General features: G+C 44.6%; 1 protein-coding gene across 5 annotated transcripts in view; it reads right to left on the bottom strand.

The window, feature by feature from the left end:
* LOC135237867 (plexin-B1-like) overlaps nucleotides 1–16965 on the bottom strand; it is an 81401-nt gene extending 64436 nt beyond the window's left edge. For all 5 annotated transcript variants that reach the window (XM_064305394.1, XM_064305392.1, XM_064305389.1 and 2 more), the window contains exon 1: nucleotides 16505–16965. The gene's annotated coding sequence lies outside the window, so the exon portion shown is untranslated. The remainder of the gene's footprint in view (nucleotides 1–16504) is intronic.
* Nucleotides 16966–21315: the final 4350 nt, after the last annotated feature.

The following is a 21315-nucleotide window of genomic DNA, read 5'->3' as shown; positions in this document are numbered from 1 at the left end:
CAAATGCAAAACACGCTAGCCTAGCTGCAACAGTGTTTACTTAGCTCACGTCAGCTGCCATATTTTCAGTCCTTTCCATTCTCTGTCAAAAGGTAAAATAAAATGGCCCCAAACAAAGAGTTTTGGCAGTTCATTTTTGGGATTGACCACCATTCTTCTGTTAGAAACCTGCAATTATAAATATTTGTTGTCTTTAAAATTGTTAAGTCAAGATAAACAGCCCCAAATGGTTAACGGTAATACACAAAATTAATACACAAAAGTTTTCTATGAATTGAAAACCCGAAGAAACAGTTTTTCATAAATGTTACACAATCATGGGCCAAGCAAATTGTGGAAAGACTGAAGTGAACCAAGCAATTTCTCAATCACATCTAGTAAAGAGCGGCAAGCTTGTGTTATAAAGCTACACCACGTAGTAGCTCAACATGGAGCCCCAGGATCAAATATGGATTCCAGAGCCCTGGTCATTAAGGAGCACCGGAAAATGAGGGAGAACCCCAGGGGAACAGGCCGGCCATTTTAATTAAGCGAGAGTCCGGGGCCTGAGAGCAGTGGATCGGTGCACAAAGCTACGACACATCTATCCACAACCCTGTCCCCTCACACACGTTCACACTCAGACTAAAGACACGTTTCACATTTTGTCTTTGTCCTTCCCCATAGCCGAGTAGCTGTACGAGAGCGGGAATCTTGGAAAGGGATTCAACCCAAAACCAGCCGTATGGCTTTAAAACATAAATAAATAAATAAAAGTTGGACAGAGCAGCATAGGCTGCACCCCCCACTCCCCCCCAGATGGACAGGAAGAAGGGGGAGGATACAGATTTAGCTATCTGGGGCACATTGCTGGTTGATCGATCGATGGAGCTCGGTCGATGGGAACAGATTTACACACAGACTTGATACAGGCCGACAGGGTCATTGAGCCTGCAGATACCCACCATGGCCGTGCTAAGACCAAATCAGACTAGCGGGGGGTGGGGTGGTTTAACTGTGTGAAAGACTCAATGTACTATAAACCGCGTCAATAGAGGCGATCAGCACTCAAACACCCCAGAAAACAATGTAGGCTTAGTGGTCATCATTACATGATAACAGAGAAAAAACAAACGCACACCAAACAACTAGTGCAAGATGCTGTGTCACATGAACAAACTAAGATCAAAAATGATGCGCACGCACGCACGCACGCACACATAAAAGTTGTAACCATCCTTCATTTTGGGATATTTGATCCTCTTATCATTGAAGACAATCAAAAACAAATAAACAAAAGCAACTCTAAGGAAGAAAGCACACACACACACACACCCCTCTGTGCAGAAATGTCTACATACACATCAGGCCAGGAATAGAGGCGGGCAAAATATAACACTTCAGTCGCTGTTCGGCCCCTGAAATACGCAAGGGTGTTCGAGCGCGCTTTTATTTTCAACCTGCTTTTTAACATTTTTTAGGCTAACCCCTGAACACAAGGAATGTCCTCTGCCCACGCAGTGACCGTCGGAGCTTGGACCCTTCACAGAACCTCTGTGGAGAGGCAGCAGCTCTGCTAGCTTTACCCCTGAAGACTGCGTGCGCCGCACAGCCTGTGGATTTGGGTCCTGCCGCCCCCCCTGCCCCCCCCAGCTACCAGATCATCCTCATCTGCTACTTGTTAAGACGTTTCTGCGGTGTACATTCAGCATGAATCATATAAGCTTGGGTGGGGAGGTCATGTACAGTACACATCCATCTTAAATCATATTTGCTGGGGTCAGAAGCCCCAGGGGGTACGGGGGGGGGGGGGGGGCGGCTTTGGATCAGGACAGAATTTTCAAACCGATTTTAAAAGCCGCAGGTTTTCCACCTAGGGAAAGGGGGGGGGGTGGTGGATGTGCGTGCCACTGAACGACACAAACCCAAAACGCACACCGAAATACCCTGCTATTGTCTGCACCCAAATATTACGCCGTCGGCGTAAACAACCGAGACCTTCCAGAATATCCCGCGTGACAAAACCGGGGTAAGCAAGAGCGAGGAACAAGTGTCCTGTCATGACACGCTATTTTTTAACGATGCGGGCGGGAACCAAAGGCCGACGTGCGTTAATGAGGCTTTGTTTGATTCGGGGGAGAGGGATTTCCAGGAACGCTACGCACCTCTCTTAATCGGGCCAGCTTTAGACGCAGGGAGGCCACCCACTCTAAAGCGCATGGCTTCCACGGAGGGATGCCAGCGATTCTCATTCCCATGGAATTCACCCTGTTTGGGGTGTTAACCTGCTCAGTGCAGTGCGCAGTCTCAGACTGAACCCTGTTCATAAGAACATCACTTCCAACACACCCTCTTCAGGCTGAAGTGGCAACCATTTTGATATTGTCATTTAACATTCAGTCTACCGCCTGAAATTTGACTTAACATTCAAAATACGTTTTGTTCTCTTTGCAGCATCCGCAGTTTCCCTGCATTTGATTATATTAATCCAATAAAGGAATTTTGTGAGGAAAATGTGAGGAACTTTTTTTCCCCCCTTTCTTTATTTGTGAGTACATTGAGTGGAATCCGCTCTTTTATGTTGTTTCAGTCAGATGATGTCCTTTTCGCGGATCACAGTCACCTTGATCCTGTCCTTTCTGGCATTCGGTCCAGACACGGCCTAATTAGGAATTCCTGGTGTGCAGCTCTGATAATGGAATTAAACAAGGAGCTTATCGTTAGTGCGTATGGGATCACAGCCTTTGAAACGGCATCTTGTTACGCATACAAGCAAGTAAAAGACAAAACATGTCTTCACAAGAATATTGCATTCTCCCCCCAGAAAATGTTGCAACATTCCGACATGATGTCGCCTCAAACACAATAAGCATTAGCTATCTGTCGATAAATACTACATGCATGAACAACGTCAACAACAAAACTGACTTCACCAAAACGAGCAGCTCTTCCTGAGCGGTTTATTTTGGCATTAAAAACTTTGCCTTCCAGTAATGTTCTTCTTACTGCACACGGGCTAAAGCAAAAGTCTGTTTCATACAGAGTAATAACTAAGCATGATTTTTTGGGTCTCTTCACACCTTCGAGAGTACGCTGAGGAAGAATCATGAGGTGGTAACACAGTGGTGAATTAGACTGCTCACTGCTGCGTCGGGACTGCTATCGGAGTTGTAAAAACGTATGAGGTCATGATAATTTAAGGAAGTTATATCACTAGTTATAGCTGTGACAGTGATATAAAAAGTAAAAGTAATTCACTCAGTGGAGTCAATAGACTAGGGGTAAACATTAGTGATTATGGCACTCAATTAGACTGCTACTGCAATACCCTGTATTTCTTTTGACCACAAACACCAGCACCTGGGCCTGGATAAATATTTTTTCAAATGCATAACTATTTAAAACAACTTTTACAATTCTCAATCTAATCTGATTGTAAACATGAACTTTTCCCCTCAAAACATCACGGTTAATAAAAATTATTTGGTAAGAGGTGGGCATCTGCACAAATAAATACACACACAAAGCTGCTTAGTTAAAACAGCTAGGCTAATTGTACCAGTTTTGGCTGCAAATTTCAATAAGGATGAGACTCTGCATACATGCATTGGCCATGAAGAGCTGATTCAGTCATTATTATGCCCGTATACATAAGAAAGGAGATTATTAAGATCCGTTTACCATCCACCCAACCCACCCTCCCACAGCCAATCAAAAGAAGAGGGAACAGGGTGAGAAACCAGGCTGGAGAAGCAATGTGCTTTCCCCCCAGATACAGCTAATCCTCCTCTAATCCCATTGTCAGTTGTGTAGAAATACTCATCTGGCTCTCATTTGATCACGCACTCAATTCCGCCGACGAGGAATTCCACTGCCTCACTTTCGCTCGTGCGGACGGAACGGAGGTTCGCTGCACACCCGTTAGCCGGCCTAGAGCGTGACGCGCTCGTGCTCCGGACGACGCTCGACGTCCGACTTCCAGGCATCGCCAAGCTAGGATTTCACCCGGACTGCAGACCGCGCGGGGAAGAACTTTACACTGAGGCAGAGTGCTGTACGTTCTTCACGAAAAGGCCAAAGGGCACATTTCGGACACTTACATAATGTCTTTGATACCGACAAGAGGAAAATGAGTCCTGCCCACGGGGGGTGAGGAAGGCGTTAGGGTATATCTTAAAAGTTTAACAGTTTTAGGAAAAGTTAAATATTGATTGGTCATTACCAAGCACAGCCTGCAAAAACACACACGCACACACACACAAAAGAAAGAGACACATTTTCCCTTCCCTCTAGTATGTGGCCCCTGGGGAGTTTTCTGGGCAGGACCTATGAACACCTGCTGGGCTCTGGGTTGCCGGGGGTCTGTTGACGTTTTCATGGAAGGAATGTTAATGGCCGTGTTTTAGATAGCTGGGATTTCTCCGCTGGGATCAGGGGCTATCTGCCAGAACACAGACAGGCCGCAAAGGTGACAAAGTGTCTGACCCTTATCTGAGGTTCTGAGGTACCCCCCCCCCCCCCTTTCCTCTAAGTTCCGCTCAGTCAGAGCCGACACCTACGGACATTTAACGCAAACGCAGAGCGTGGAGGAGAAAAGGGGGGGTCCACGGAATAAAGGGAGAAAAACAAACGAGCAAACAGGAAGGTGATGATCAAGTTTGTGATTAAAGGGATTTTCACATTTTATAGTACAGCCTTCTAAAGAGCAAATTATCTCCATGTATTTAAACCCAAGGCATTTTTTAAAAAATGTGCACAGTTGCTGCAATCACAATAGAACATTTCTGTGCCATTTTTGGCTAGAAGAAGAGAATTATAACTTGTGCAATGGTACAATGAAGTGCTGAGAACTGTGTGTGTGTGTGTGTGTGTGTGTGTCAGACATCACCTGTTTCCAGGAGGTGAGGACAGAGAAGGGGAGTAATCAGTCCTCAGGAAGTTAAAAAAAACTTGTACCTCCACCACTCCCCCTCCCATCCCCTCCCCACCGCGCCTCTACACTCCCCTTTCCCTCCCACGGTCCTCAACGTCCCCCAAGCCGGGGAGAAACACAGGCCCTGTTCATTTCCCGCTCAGGTTACAGCAGAGGGTGTGTGGAGGTGGAAAAGCTTATTCCTGGTGAGCAAAACACTTGAGCTGGGCATTAATAAAATAAAAAAAGGAGTTATTTACTGAAGTTGCCTAGCGCTGGCAGGCTCACAGAGACTGGCTTCATCCGCGGCAGAGTCTTACGCAGGCCTGCTCTCACACATGCCAGCAAGTTACACATGCTCCGGGAAGAGGGGGGGGGGTTAGTGGGGGCTGTGCAGGGGTGTGAACCAACGCACCACCTTCCCCAAAAGGAAGAAAAATTGACCGAGGCCCAGGCAGTTACGACTGTTTCCAAAGAGAAGTGCATCCTGGGTGAGCTTAGCAACAAGTGGCAGGGTGTTGCTAGGAAACACCTCGGCCTTTATCAAGGGGGCCATCGAACACTTGAGAGAATTAACTGGGCCTGGCAGCGGAAAGCACTTAACTCCTGCTCAGCAAACATAATAAATACATAAACAAATGCCTTTTGGACATTTTGGAACACACTGATTTTGCTTTATTATTACTAATAATAATAATAATAATATTATTTGACGGTGAGACTTCATGAATCAAGGCAAGGGAATCCATGAAAGGCAAACTGCGGGACGGTACAGACCAGACCGACATGTGACCCATCAGTCGGCAAGCACCTGGGAGGGCCCCAGCGATGGGGTGGGGGGGTGGGGGAGGGGGGCTGGTGGGGGTAGGCACTCAAACCCACCGCCGGTGACATGGAAGTCAGCCTCCTCTGATCTCCCCGCGGCCCGGACTCCACACTGAGCAGCGGAGCAGCCGGAGCTGAACTCTACACTCCAGAGTAGCAGGGGAGGGCTCTGCTACCGGCCTGCAGCCAGCACAGGAAGCACAGCCTGAGGGACTTTCACCCCGGGCAGGAAAACAACACCAACCACACAGCGCGCTTCAGAGCTCTGGATATTACAGAAGGTTATACGGCGGGGTCCTGTATCGCGAGGGGTTTATTGTTTATAGGGATCCTAACTCATTCAAACATAACGTCACCTATTAGAAGCTTTTTTGAGAGCTCAAATCCAGTCGTCATCTGAATGCTACTCTGCTATGGAAACGCTGCATCGCTTGATCCAGGACTAATTGTTCCCCTATTCACAAAGTGTCCTGCCTGACCCGATCTTCAGCGGACTGCTCATTTGCATTCCAAAAGATGCATTTTGGGCAAGTTCATTAGAGAAAAGGCGGCGCTTTGTGATGGGAGAAAGACCTGACTCCTATTAATAGGTCGCCTTATTGAAATATTTATTCATTTCCAGACAGAAAGGTCCTCGCCCGCACGGTATATCAAGCTTAGGCACTATAAAAATAAATACAGTTAAATGCAAAAGTATTGAGACAGTGACATGTTTGTTGTTTCGGCTCTGTACTCCAGCATATTTGTGGGAATCTGGGGAGACTATTTATAAACACGGCCGCAATTCCAACAGGGATCACCTGAAATTAATGCAAATACCAGCAAATCAAAGCTAACAGTCTGTACTGTAACCTCATATTCATTGATTCATTTAAAATCCAATGTGCTGGTCTGCTTGAGTACAGAACTACCAACAAAAAAAAGTGTTGCTGTCCCAATACTTTTGCATTGAACTCTACATTAATAAATGACAGGTCCAATAGTAGAGTTCTACTGTTCTCCCTAGAGACTTCACAAATATTCACTGGTATGCAATATGCAACCACAGACAGCAGAGAACTGCCATTTGAGCAGCCCAATCATAAGTGTGATCTGACATTTTAGCCAAATTTACTGATGCCCTCACAAAGGCAACTAATAAACATTTTTGTGTCCCTGTAGGAAAGGTTCTACTGCGATCTAACCTGAGTCAACTAACACTGTTTTGGCAATTCTGGAAACAAAAACCAGCCTACCACCGACCCCTCCAGGAATGGAAGTGCTCACCCCTGTCACAGACCCTGAAATGGCAGTCAAGTGAGAACAACTGGCTAAATGTTTCTGTACCCTTTTCCACATGTACAAATGGATACCATGAAGCACATCCCAGCATGACAAAAAAAAACTGCTTTTTTGTACGTCCCAGTCAGTCGGTCAAGCGTCTGAAGTTACAGATCACAGGAAACACGTAGGGAGTTTACACGTTGATGGTTAACCAATGAACTCGCAATAAAGGAGATAAGCCATTTTACACTAAAGTGTTCTTTTACAAGAAAAGCATAAAAATGCCCCTTGTCAGCACACAAATGCCTTCAGAGCATGGTGTGTCTGGGAGTTAATGAGCTTATACATTTAATGAGAATAACTAAAATAAATGCCCACAGGTCCAATACAACTTCTAATTCATTGCTAAGTATGCTAATGTATATTATGCATACTGCTTCACTTTAATGTTATTTTTCAGCATGATGTAGCCTAATACGCACCAGTGAAAGTAAGCAGCAGCGCTAGAACTTTCCAAATCCTGCCATCTTTGATTTACCATTAACAATAATCACGCCAAAACACAGGCAAACAGGGATGATTTATCGGGGTGAATCTGCACCCATGGAGAAAGAAAAGAACTTGGCTTTCAGCAACACCTCACCAGCTCCCCAAACTTCTTTCAGAGTCTAGTCCTATGTTCGCCCTTTTTTTCCTCTCCATGGCAACTTTCTTTCCCAGAGAGAGAGAAGAGTTGCCCCACACCCCAAACCCCCAAGTTTTCAGGGTGACTGCCCTGGCTTGGCAGCAGCCTTGAGAAGTGAGTTCTAGAAAAAGAACGGGCCCGTTTTCCAAGATTCCCCGGCTTCTACCTAGCAACAACCCGGGAACATTGGCATTCCACCGCTGTTGCAGCCCACCAATTCGCCTGCCACCATAGAAAGAAGAAAAAAAAACAGAAGACTACTGCCATCTCCAGTGCCCTGCATTGTTACGGCAAAGTCAAAAGTCAACTTTACGTCATCGGTGGCGCATTCCGACGGTCGCTCCCGTTGCAGCTAAACTCAGACCCATTCAGTGTAAATCAGTGGCCACCTGTCCCAGCCAGCGATCGCTTTGTAATCGACAAAAGCCTAATTCAAGAACTATTCAATGGTAGTTTTTTCTTTTTTCCATTCTTTCTGTCGCTGAAAGATTTGACCTGCCCCATTCAGTGAAAATCTACCCCATTTGACCCCAGACACTTTTAACATAAATTAATTTTCGTGACTGTTCAGAAGGGAAAGAATTGTAAGTCTGTTAAAAGCGACTGCTAAGTTAATGTAATGTCATGTAATGTATAGCCTACTATCTGTTCAGCTCTGAAACTGCACTGACCCACAAGGATGACACTTCCAAACCCGGGCCTAGTTCAAGTTTCAGACCTCAGAATGCTGAGGGCTAAAATTCTGCATCAACCCAACCCCCCCCCCCCCCCCGGGTGCAAGAAAGCACACTTCATGCAGAAACAGCTGTTCCTCCACTGACTGATCGGTGAAGCACTCTGCATCATCCACGCATCACCCCAGCCCCCCCCCCCTCATCCCCACCTCCCCTCCCATCCCCTCCCCTCCCCCACTCTGCCCGGGTCCCTCTCTTGTTCGCTGGCCTTTTCAAACTCCAATCCCAACAAAAGAGACAAAGGAGGCTGCCCCCCCCCCCCTCCACCCCCCACCCCTACAGAGAGGAGCTCTCCTCGGTGAGTCCAGCAGACAGAAACACCCCCTCGGAGGTCCTCCTGGCCGCGTACCGGAGAAACGGTTCATTCCCCATGGTAAAACTGGGACATGAGATCCATGTGGCCTGAGACGACTGGTCATGCACACGCCACCTCTTCCCAGCAAAAGCACTCAAACTGACTGGCCGAGTGCAGGCACAGACCCCAAACTGACTGACCGAGTGCAGGCACAGCCGCCAAACTGACTGACCGAGTGCAGGCACAGCCTCCAAACTGACTGACCGAGTGCACGCACAGCCCCCAAACTGACTGGCCGAGTGCAGGCACAGCCCCCAAACTGACTGACCGAGTGCAGGCACAGCCCCCAAACTGACTGACCGAGTGCAGGCACAGCCCCCAAACTGACTGACCGAGTGCAGGCACAGCCCCCAAACTGACTGACCGAGTGCAGGCACAGCCCCCAAACTGACTGACCGAGTGCAGGCACAGCCCCCAAACTGACTGACCGAGTGCAGGCACAGCCCCCAAACTGACTGACCGAGTGCAGGCACAGCCCCCAAACTGACTGACCCGAGTGCAGGCACAGCCCCCAAACTGACTGACCGAGTGCAGGCACAGACCCCAAACTGACTGACCGAGTGCAGGCACAGACCCCAAACTGACTGACCGAGTGCACACACAGCCCCCAAACTGACTGACCGAGTGCAGGCACAGCCCCCAAACTGACTGACCGAGTGCAGGCACAGCCCCTCAAACTGACTGACCGAGTGCAGGCACAGCCCAAACTGACTGACGAGGCAGGCCTCAGGTCTGAAAACTGAATGGGACGGGATGCAGGCCAGGCGATTATGCCTGGTTCTGCACTTTGTTTCTGAAGTAATAAATAACAGAAATGTAGCCTGTTTTGCATATAGGGCACCTTTCATTGCAAAGGAATCTCAGGAATAGGAATCTCAAGGTGCTTTAGAGTTGCAAGTGAGAACTGACAGCAGAAGAGACAAATAAATCCTAAAATATCACCAGCAAGCAATATTCACAGAAGTAAAACAGCAGGAAAAAAAGGAGAAAGAGAATGGTGAGGGAAAAAAACCAAGTGGTGGCCCATAATGATTTGCTGCTGACCATGTAATTCAGAGGCTAGCAACAGGGGTGAGCAAAAATGGCAACAGGCAGCATTAAAGCTGTTGGGAGGAAGAAATAGTCAGGGGCAGGGGGATTTTGCGCAATATTCCACACAATGCACCAACTTCTTTCCACAACACTTTGTCACACCTATAACTCAATTAAAGGTCTACAATACAATACTAAACTTGCAATCTGCCTCACTCCATCCAGCATTCATCACCAAACAAAGCTAATGGAACTATTTTTCCCCAATAAGCTATCCAACCTTTCTTTTTTTTGCTAAAGTACAGCTTTTAAACTCCAAGCGTACAGGTGCCTTCAAAGGGGCGGATCTCTACAGGTATTCACATTTGTCCTGTCCCTTTGATAGGACCCTAGTTCTGTGTGGAAAACGAATCAAGCCTTGTTCACCAGGCCTAGCTAGAATCAAGGCTAGATTCCGCATGGCTCTGTCAGTGTGGTATGTGGGTGCAAATGTCTGGATGGCTTGGCCTGGTCAGTTCATGCAAGCACCAGACATGGCTTTCCTGCCAAACAAGTGGCGGCTTTGATTGTCCAAGGGGACAGAGAGAGCCTGGAGCAACCGTTTCTGTGTCAACACCCCACAGAAAACCCAGGGGGTTGCTTTCCAGCAAGGTGACGATTCAGCAACCTCCCCCTCCACTTTTGGACAGCAAACACTTAAGGGTTTAGTTCTGAAAATTTCAAAGCCAAATGTATTCTTTTGAGTTATCAACATTTATCTGATGGTCTGCCCCTTGTTTTGCACCCAAGACACACAAACTTTAATCCAGAGAATAAGATGAAATCAAGGTCCGGAATCAACTCTAAAAGCTCTAGACCCCACACTGCATAAATCACATTTTTTATTTTTAAAACTTGAAGATGTTTCAGAAAATAAATATATGCACACAAGAACAGGCGATAGGTCATTGCAGCCACAACTCAAACCCTATTTTCTTGATTGAATACACATTCAGGAACTTTCTACATTTCTCCTTTTTGTTTGTATTCAGACAGTAATGTAAGTAGATAAGAAGATTAGGTGGAAACACAGAATGGCCCCTGCTTGCAGTAAACCTGCTTACAGGGTCTTCATATGCTTTATTCTCAGCATACCCCCCAAGGACCTGTGGCTTGTAACTAATAAGCAGCTCAGTTTCAGCATCTGCAACGCACCTCTTCCTGATAACCAGTGCAGCAGAGCAGGGCTCAACAACAAGCTCTTCCGATCCACTGCTACCCCAGGGTCATCATTACGTTCTACAAGCTTGCCTTGCCTTGTGTTCCAGTTGGTCTCAGTTCAACATGTTTTCTTGAAAGACCAACCAAATAACACACACAGAATTGTCTATAGTAGTTTGTGCTTGTGACTGCAATTCTGTGCATCACTTCCCATAACCATAATCAATATTATATCAGATGGTCAGACTTTTACAAATACGAATTACATGCGAGGTATGAAATTTGGAGAAAGGATAGCAGTCAGCCAATCCTGTGTCAGAGCTGAGAAAATAGAGAACACCTCTTTATTACCGAAGCCACGCCCAGCTGTATGGTTCCTGACATCCAATTCTTATCCTGGAGTTTGTACTTATTTAATGAAAAGGAGGTAGAAATTAAGCTATCAAGAGCCAAAATGTCCCCCTTTTCAGTAGTGCTTTGCACCCTTATTGCCTTTTTAATCTCTTGCATCTATTGACTTTAAAATCTCTTTAACCAGGACAAATAATAAATCCCATTAAGATGAGAGGCAGATTCCCAACAAAATAATTAGTCTAAATTAAGTACTTTCAACTATAAAGAGAGTAGGTGGGGGGAGCACACCAGCATCGTATCTATCTAAAAAAAAGGTTTCAAAGATGCTCAGTTACCAAATCCATATAGTAACCTGTTTTAGCAGCATAACCCTTTCGCTAGAAAAGCAGAGATGATTGAGGCTTTTGTGCAGGGGTTTTGGCAGCCACCCACATCACACGGTGGTCACATGGTGTCATTCTGACCAGGAGCAGTGGGGGGCAGCGGGGCCTGGGTCATTAATGACCCTGCCTCGCTGTCATCACTAACACCGGCACGGTGGCAGTTTGGTAGATTCCATGACGTCAGCCATCCATGACAGCCTGTCCACATGCTAACTGGGGACGGCCAAATCTCCTCTGCAATCGGGCAATGAAGACTGAGGACACCAGGACCAAAACGCTATTACCCTTAATAGAACAACAGTGGCCTCTGCAAACCCAGAAACTAACCACCGCCAAGCCAATTAGGCTACAAAGTGTTTAAACTAACACTAATGCCACACAATCAAACACGAGAGCTGTTGTACCCAGTAGTGAGCATTGTTCCATTCACCCATTAGCCTCTCGGGTTAGCCTCCTCTGCACTGTTAACCATTCGCAACAATAAACGGTAACCTTTGGCCATTCACAGATACTCAACCACTTGTAACAAACGGCACCCAATTGAAACGAGAGGGCATTCCTCACCAACTCTCCAGTCACCTCACGGATCATCATCATTGCTGATGTGTGTTAATTTGGAGCCGCAGTAAGATGATTTATTTATGGACTTCAGAAATAAGACTTTCAATAGAAAATTGATTCCGAAGGCCAACTGCTTTCCAGGGAATAAACTCTTGAAACCGGCAGCACCAACGGTTCATCTCCTTCAGCTGGACAGAGTGGCTGACCCCGGTCACCGCACATCTAAACGGCTTTCCAGAGAGCGCGGATACGAACGCAATCCATCAAAACAGAAAAACCGCACCCTTTCACCTGCAGTGGTCCGTTTAGAGGAGCTGTCTCCATTATCATCAGTCATGTCAGGTCAACGTGGGGAAAGGGAGAAAAATGAACCATCACTGGGACATTGCTACATTACAAACAGGTACTTGAGGTGCCTAGAGTCAAACTTACAACCCACAAATCTAGCAATCTATCAGTGAACCCCATACACACACTGACACAGCAGTCTAAAATGTATCAACATTTCAAGTGAACAATATTTTTGATAAATAACTTGATCATTTCGCACTGAACGAAAAAGTTAAAAAGGCAAACTAGTGCGCTTCGAACAGAGAATGTGCATAACATTAAAATAAAAAAACAGAAACAAACAGACCATGAGAAACACGAACTGGAGACTCAAGCACAACAAGCATTAAAGAGCACAGAAGAGCACTAAAGCTAATGTATAAAAACACATTACAGAGAAGACCATCACAAGCTGACCGGGCACACGTGTGCAGAACTAAGAATTCTCCATCCATAAAAGTATTTTCTGCTCTGGGTTTTCTCTCCCAGATAAGAGCAAATTAAGTTGAGTTGCTGCCCTATATGGTTTGACACAAATGCAGTGGGCTGAAACACATCATAACGGCAACCTTTTAAGATGGTTCCTACAGTCTGGAACACAGCCAGCTCTTTCATACGAGGCCAGCAAACACCGTCTGTCCACTACCTTTTTAGAAATCATCAACGGCATGACCCAGAAATAGCGGTGGGTAATGTATCAACAAGAAATGTAATGTAATAAGTTGGAGTTTGTAAAGCAGATGTAGATGCGATCATCTTTCAATGTACCATTTTAGTCTGACCAAAAATCCTTTTTGATAACACATCAACGACTTTCAGTTCATTCATGATTTAATCACATGACATTTAATTGTTGAATGCAAGGTTGGAATCCCATTTTAAAAGCTAAATGAAGGGTTGGTAGGGCTGATTTAATTCATAAGATGGAGCCAAATCTATTAAAGGCAAGCACCATTCTCCCAGAAGGAACCACTTCAAGAAAGTACATCAAGCCAAATCAAGCCTGGTTCACATTCTAAAATCCAATAACTCCTGAAATGATTTCTCTCTGGACATGTGCTTCCAACAATTAGCATCCAACTGAAATCCCCAGAGGAGTAAAACAATAGATGTAACCGAGTTCAGTTTAATATGTTGTTCTGGTCGGTGGCTGTGGTTAGGCCACAGGCTAGACTGCAATATCACATCTCCACCTCCTTAATCTCCAGTGGCCCCATATCAAAAATAGCTTTCATTAAGCAGCATGTCACTGAAGCTCTATGGATCTTCAATCTATTAGCCTCCACCGACTGCACCTAGCATCGATTCCTTAAGAAGCAATGCCAACAGGCTGTGGCTAACTGCGCTGTAAAGGAGAGGTTCTTGACCACAAAGAAAATTTTAAAACCCGTTCTAAACGCAGGCATTAGCAATATAGGTACTCTGCACTGAAGCCCATACCTAAAGCCTTCAATGGCAATAAGGCCGGCGGCTCAGTATTTGTAAACAAACTTCCACAAGATTCAAGTTGGTTCTTATGTTGTAAAATATGTCCCAGTGAACAAGTGATTAGAAATGAATGTCATATCCTGATGCGACAGTTTGGTTCAATGGAGATACAAGGGAAAGAAATCCGGCTTCACCTAGCCTCTCAATTGATAAACAGAGCTCACCGGATTAGGAGACCAGTTGCTTCATCGCGCAAATATTGGGGGTATGGGGGTTGGGGGGGAGCTACGCTGCAAACAATCATGCGCTAAGCTCGTTTCTTTAAACACTGACCACATCTTCCTGCTCTCGCAGCTTTACTAGCCTGCTAAGCTGCCATACGAGGCAACGCTTCACGCGGCAGATGGCCGTCGTTCCAGGAGTGTTGGGACATTAAAAGGGAAAAGCCGGTGACCTTGGCAGGAGGAGCAGCCCGAGATCGCACTCGCTCTCAGAACCACCCTGTCAATGCCGATCCCGCTGGCCCGGAGAACACTGTCCCTACACAACATAAGCCGGCTGAGATAGCCAGCAAGACACAGACCTAAAATGTAGTTCTTTTAACCTCATCTGAGTGCAGAATGCTCCCAACCTCATTTTCTCATGCAAGGAACAAACCATTGGACGATTTTTGCAACAAATACAATTGGAACCTATAGTTGATTTAAGGTGTGCAGGGTCCAGAATGAAACAAGCACGGAACCATCCAGATCCACGGCGCAACTCACTCCTGCAGACACATTTTAGCTGGCACCACCTGCGCATGCATCCGACTAAACGTCCGTGAGTGAGTGACCACAATTTGCCATGCATAGCCCACGGCGGCAGTCCTGTTTGCGCGCCGTGGGATAAATATAAATGAAGGATTTCAAATGTTGTGTTTGTAATTAAATGAAATATTGCCCCTCTCTCCGAAATCCATAATGTCTGAGCTGACAAGACAAGCAAAGGTAGAAAAAAAAACCATTCATGAATTTGTGGTGTTTAATACAGTACCACAACATGAATGCATGCCAAAGCTAATATCGGATTAAATACCGTTTTCTACATCTCTGAAAAGTCGGCTTTCCATTTCAATAGATTTCGAAAAAGCATTTAAATGCATCTGTATAATCTCACCCATGCAATGCTCAGGTGCAAATGTGTTTGTACCTTGTTCATGTTCTTGCCCCAAACTGGTAGCACCTGTGGCTCTAACTTCTTAACTTCCTAAACTATTTAATTCGCCTACCATGCCCATTACGCTACAGGTGTTATGAAAATAAAATGTTAAAAAGCATGTCTAGTGATATTAAAGATGACAAAACATAGTACCAACCTTAAATAAATCTAAATTACACATGCAGTATAGCGCCATAGATCTTCAATATCAATATTGCAAGAGATACGTCAGTGTAGTTTTACATAGGAGTGGAATGTATGTACTGGTGTTTTGGGGGTATCTGCTTTTAACAAGATTTCCAGACAGGGTAGTACTGTTTTACATCTGAGCAACGTGAATGTGTTTAGTAAATGTATAATCGTGGTTGATCACGACGGGGGAAGCTCAGCTATATCTGTCACTGTGTAATTTGCCCACTTTGTTTATCATTAATAATCAGTTGTGTTTATTCGAGTTTTCGTTATCGGAATTTTGCTGTTTGCATATTTATACAAACCAAGCGTGGGGCTTCGCTGAGTTCCCTATAGATGGGACAATGCAGTTATGGGGAGAAAAATTCTAACTGCAATGCAACGACGCCTGTCGGACAGAATAGGCCAGCCACGCTAGCCAGGCTGCTGGGCAGGCAGTCCACTGACGCCCGCCTGCTGCGGATCAATGACCTTCTGCCCAGCTGCAATAAAAGTTACCGGCCTATACACATACCACCCCTATACCCCACCCCCCATCGCCACAAAAAAGAAAATAAAATCAGTTTGGTACACTTACGTTTAATACGTTGAAATGCTGCCCCGAACAACAGCTGATTCAACACCTCAACTATCGACAGGTAGAAGTGCAACAAAAACACATACGGCTGTATACTGACAGATTTATCGCTTAGTACGTCCTTAAGTGAATTACTTCATGTTTGTTAATCGGGTTTGGGGGCAAAGTCTTCATTTCAAAAAGTCTGGCAATACTTTTCTATAACATCAACCGAATTCCACCGTGCATTCCTCGTTAGCTACTTTGTAAAACGTGCAAAATATTAAAAGGAAACATACATAGCAAAAAACGTTTCGTATAAAATAACCATAACTAACAAAAGGCTACAGCGAACAAATTTTAATTTAAGAGATGGAGACGAAGCTATAACGCTAGCTCTGCAAGAAAAAAATAAGTTTGCCATCGACAAACCTAGCGCAAAGCTTGCAGGAGGACTGGGCTGAAAAATGCATTACTTTATAAAAAACAAATTATTACATTTAAATACGTCTTACCTTGTATTAGAAGAGCGCGGACTGTGATATATCCCTTCCCGTTTTTACCGTAGCTCCTCAAAATCAAATGCAATCCTTCTGCGTCGCTGAGCAGAGGGAGTTCGTTTGCTAATCCAATTTGTCAGCAACGGGTACTTTTAAATCCAGACAGCACTGTTTTCCCAAACGCAAACTTGTTCCCAGGATCGACAAAAGAGAAATCGTCTTAGCACCTAATGTACTTTCATTTGCGCAACTTTCTTTTCACTGATTTCAAATGTATGCAGTGCACAACTTGTTTCTTAGACAATTTTATCGAGTACCATTCACGGACATCTCTACAACTAGTCCTCGCTAGATTTTTTTTAACGCTGCATTGGAGCGCTTTACACAATCACATGTACCCGGCGAACACTGGTGGGAATGAATAGGTTTCGTAGGACAGATTACCTCATGAGCCTGCCCTCGATACTCCAAATACTTAAAAGGGGCTAAGTCACATTGAACCGCAAATGCTCGGACGACTGTCGGACCCACATCGACCGTGGTTGTTCTCACAAGCGGTTCTCTTAAAGGGGCAACCGTTGGAACTTGTGGAACCGAGGGCAGAAAAAATAAATCGGGTCTCAGTAAAACAGCATGTGCACTATTTTTGGTTGGAAAAACAGCAAACAAAATGTACCTTTCCACTCTCCTACTTGCACAGTTTGTTTATTTTTCATCTGTACCGATTCATATTATATGTACACTTACAACATATATTATCCTGTCTGGGGATAATTTTTTTTTCTTGATTAATTTTGTTCCGTTAATTTTTGTATTACTCAGATTTTATGCTATTACTTAAAATATTACATAATGTAAATCCATAACAATGGCATTCAATATGAAATCCCACAGATTAAATATGCATATAATACTATATTACATATAGGTTTTGTGTAGATATACAGTGCATCTTGAAAATATTTGGACCGTGACACAATTTTTAATGTTTTTTTTTTTTTTTTTTTCTGTACTCCAGTACATTTGATTAGAAATGAAACAGTGACTATGAGATTAAAGTAAAGACTGTCACCTTTAATTTGATGGTATTTAAATCTGTATCAGTTGACCCTCATAGGAAATGTAGGAATTGCAGAAACATTATGGGAATTACAGCCTTTTTTATACATAGTTTCCCCCATTTTAGGGTGCCTAGCCAAAAGTCTGGGCTAAATTTAGCGCACAGAACTAGGTGCTGTGGCATCATATTGGTAATGTAATTATTTTCAGAACCTGGGATCTTGATTGCAGGGTGTAGACATGCTGCTGCTCCCTTTAAAACTGACCCAGGATCAGAACTCATATATTCTGCTAAAATCTTAGGGGGTTAAATTGGAACTGAAAGTGCTGATCCTGGGATAGCATACATTCTTTACTGGTACTGATAATTCATGTATGGATAGCCACTAACACGTGTGCCACTGACGCCTCCTGTCCTGTCCTGTCCAGTTCAGTTTTTTTAAACTTTCAAATGACAAAAAGTGTTTAAATTAGAGGCATAGGTGGGAATCTTGATGGCAATACATGTTGAATTGCATAGGCTGTGAGTGAAATGGACTGCATTTATGTTCTGTTCTTTACAATTAGACTGATATATCTTATCATGTTAAATTTTATAATGTAAGCTATCATGGAATAGGTCAGTAAATTCAGTCAAGATATAATTATTCCAGATAAATCTGTTTATCCTTTTCAGTATACTGGTAGTGCAAAAACTAGACAACGGCGAAAAAGAGGCAAGTAGCCTAATAATAGACCAAAACATATCTCCACGGATACTACAGCTGAAAGTTCACTGTAAAGAAGTTTAATCAGTAAATACCTTAGTAGAGAATAGCTAAAAATTACCCAGATGCCTCTGCTTCAGCTTTGTAATCTTTATGTGCCAGGGGGAATTATAATTCATGACAACCCCAGCAACCGTGCGGTACATAGATACATGTCTACTGATCTACTGCCATGGGATAGCAGCCAAATGATATCTGTAAATATTGTTCTTAGTTCAACCATGTCAAGTTTTTCATAAATTGTTGCAATATCCCTGGGGTGCTGAAAGTTTTATGTATTTGTCTAACAGAAGCCGGGTTCCTTGTTCATCTTCTTCTAACATTAATTATGTGAGGAAGTGTCTAATGGCTATTCCTACCAACAGGACACGCATGTCAATAAAAACCACACAATCAATACAAAGCTATGCCAAACACTTGGCATCTTGGGAGGGTTCCCCTCCAGAATAGAGATCTTTTTACTCCCTCTCCACCCCTTCTCATTTCTCTTCTCATTCAGATGAGACATTAATCCTCTGTGTTCACACATAGACTCTCCTCCATCCTCTCTCTCTCTCTCTCCCTCTCTCTCTTCCTCCCTCTCTTTCACCTCTCTCTCTCTCTCTCTCTCTCTCTCCCTGAAGAAGAAATAAAGAAGCAAACTGCCCTGTTGAACAAAACAGAAGAAAAGAGAGGAGAAACACAAAATAAAGATGTGGCGGACCAAAGAAGAGGAAAAAGCCACCAAATTAGGCAGCTTGAGGGAGAAAATGAGAGGGCAGCGTTTGTTTGTTCCCTTCGGTCCTAATCTGGTTTGTGTCTGAGGACAGCCCTGTATTCATAGCAGCAGAGAGGTGCAGGGAAGGTTGTGTGAATGAGCGTGCCTGTCTGTCAGGGCACAGCACATTCAGGTCCCAAACACTGCGCCATTCATCCCACTCCAGCTCCCGGCCTGTCACACGGAATATCAACCGCACTTCTGAGAGAGAGAGAGAGAGAGAGAGGGAGAGAGAGAGAGAGAGAGAGAGAGAGAGAGAGAGAGAGAGAGAGAGAGAGAGAGAGAGAGAGAGAGAGGCCCTCGTAAAAGGAAATGATAATCCAGGGCCAGCTTTTTCATTTGTGTTGATTTGGAGGACTGTGTACAAGTTCTCCATCACACTAGACTAGCCTGGTGGTATTTTTACTTTTTCCCATTTGTGTTACTCAGTAAAAAACTACAGTTCAGTAATTTCCATGTTCCATACAAACTAACTCTGTCTATGAGCCAGACCAAGTCTCATGCAACTTCATTGCTTGTGCCTGTAAGACTGCCCTGTGCTGCAGAATTTAAGTCTTACAGAGTTACATACTGGGTCATGCAGGTGCAGTCCTTCCCATTTTCTACTTGATTGCATTCAGTCATTAGTTTGATTGGCTGTATTTAACCCACTTCCCCTTACAAACCCAAAACCTTGGGCTCTATCAAGACTCAGATTTCATGTATTTTCAGGGAGATTTCTTCCCAGACAGATTAGTGAAGACCCAAACCTTAACTCAGCCACTATCTGCTAAATCTGCTGCCTGTATATGGCTTATTTGTACATAGTGGGCACATGTGCATATGCATGTGTTCGTGCATGCATGTGTGCTTGTGTGTGTGCATATGTGTGTGCCTGTGTGTGCATGTGTGTGTGTGTGTGTGTGGGTCTGGTAGGAGTTGGGACTGCTTTATCTCGATGGTGAATTAGACCTGTTGCATGTAGGAAAACACTCCATAAAAAGCACATGACTCATTTGTTGTTAGGGGATTTTCTTTTGTTCTCTCCTGCTGCATGAAATATTATATTCCAATATCAATTTCAGGCTATGAAGAATTACACCACTCCTAATCCTCGGATACATAGAAAAGGTAAATTCACGCTGGCCATGAAATCATATAGAGCCCATACGGAGAGACCACATTCATTTGTTCACATCGCAAATGCCCACTTCTTGGGCCAAACATAACACACAAAGGGACACTAAGCACACTTTAGCTTCACAAAGAAGCTGCACAACCTCTCCATCAAAACCCAGCCCACAGGAAACAGAGCCTCTGTGCCCACATAACACCGCGCCACCTGCGTAAACACACACTTATGGATCTCCAGGTCGGGCAGGGTGTCTCATTGATGCCGGATTAATGGAACCGCGGCTGCTCACCCCCAACGTGGCGGCACAGCTGCCCTCTGCCAGACAGCTGTTCGGCACGCCGGTCAAGGTCACAGGGGCCCCTGTCACATGACTGGATGATGTTTGTGCCCATCGCCTGTTGGATTGACACACTCAACACAGTTTGCCCTATTTGTTGCATGATTGAACCTGCTCGCAATATCAGATTAGTGAGCCAACTCAACTCATGCCTGGGTTGGGGGGGAGGCACTATGCAAAGGAATCAGAGAAGGCAATATGAACAATGTCATTCTGTTAGCATGTCACCGACATTCATGTGAATGTTTGAAATCCGGCTCTGTATGTACTGTGTGTATATGCTGTCATCTGTTTGTGTCTGTGTCTCCAATTATGGTTTTGTTTTAGCCAATTATTGTCAATGTCAAATGAGATGCATTACCTGAATGGACACACAAGCAAATTTATCAAATCTGTAAGATCAATATTTTCACCCGCCCATCTTTACGTGGACATACTTTTCAATATAACAGTAATGGCAGGTTTACAATTAAGATTCAGTGCAGTCATTTGTTGAACTTGTATGTAGGTCATTGTGTTTAGCTCAGGCTCAGGCAGTCAGTGTTCTAATAATAAGCAATCATTTCGCCCTGTACTTGCAGAGCATTAACGTCCATTTGGTTTAAATGAAGAAACGATCTTCATCGCCCATTTTCTTTTCAAAAGATCGCGATGATTTATGCTTGCCCATCTGGTCAAAATACAATTGGTCCTGCAGCGCTTCATGAAAAGCTAATATTGGAAATGCGCATCTGTCCTTGCGGAGTAATCTCCCAATCAATATTTCCGTTCACAGTCAGTTCAGACTCAAGC

The sequence above is a fragment of the Anguilla rostrata genome, chromosome 13 (assembly GCF_018555375.3).
Source record: "Anguilla rostrata isolate EN2019 chromosome 13, ASM1855537v3, whole genome shotgun sequence".
NCBI classification, from domain to species: domain Eukaryota; kingdom Metazoa; phylum Chordata; class Actinopteri; order Anguilliformes; family Anguillidae; genus Anguilla; species Anguilla rostrata.
Note: the sequence above shows the minus strand (reverse complement) of the source record. Positions and strands in the feature narration are given on the sequence as shown.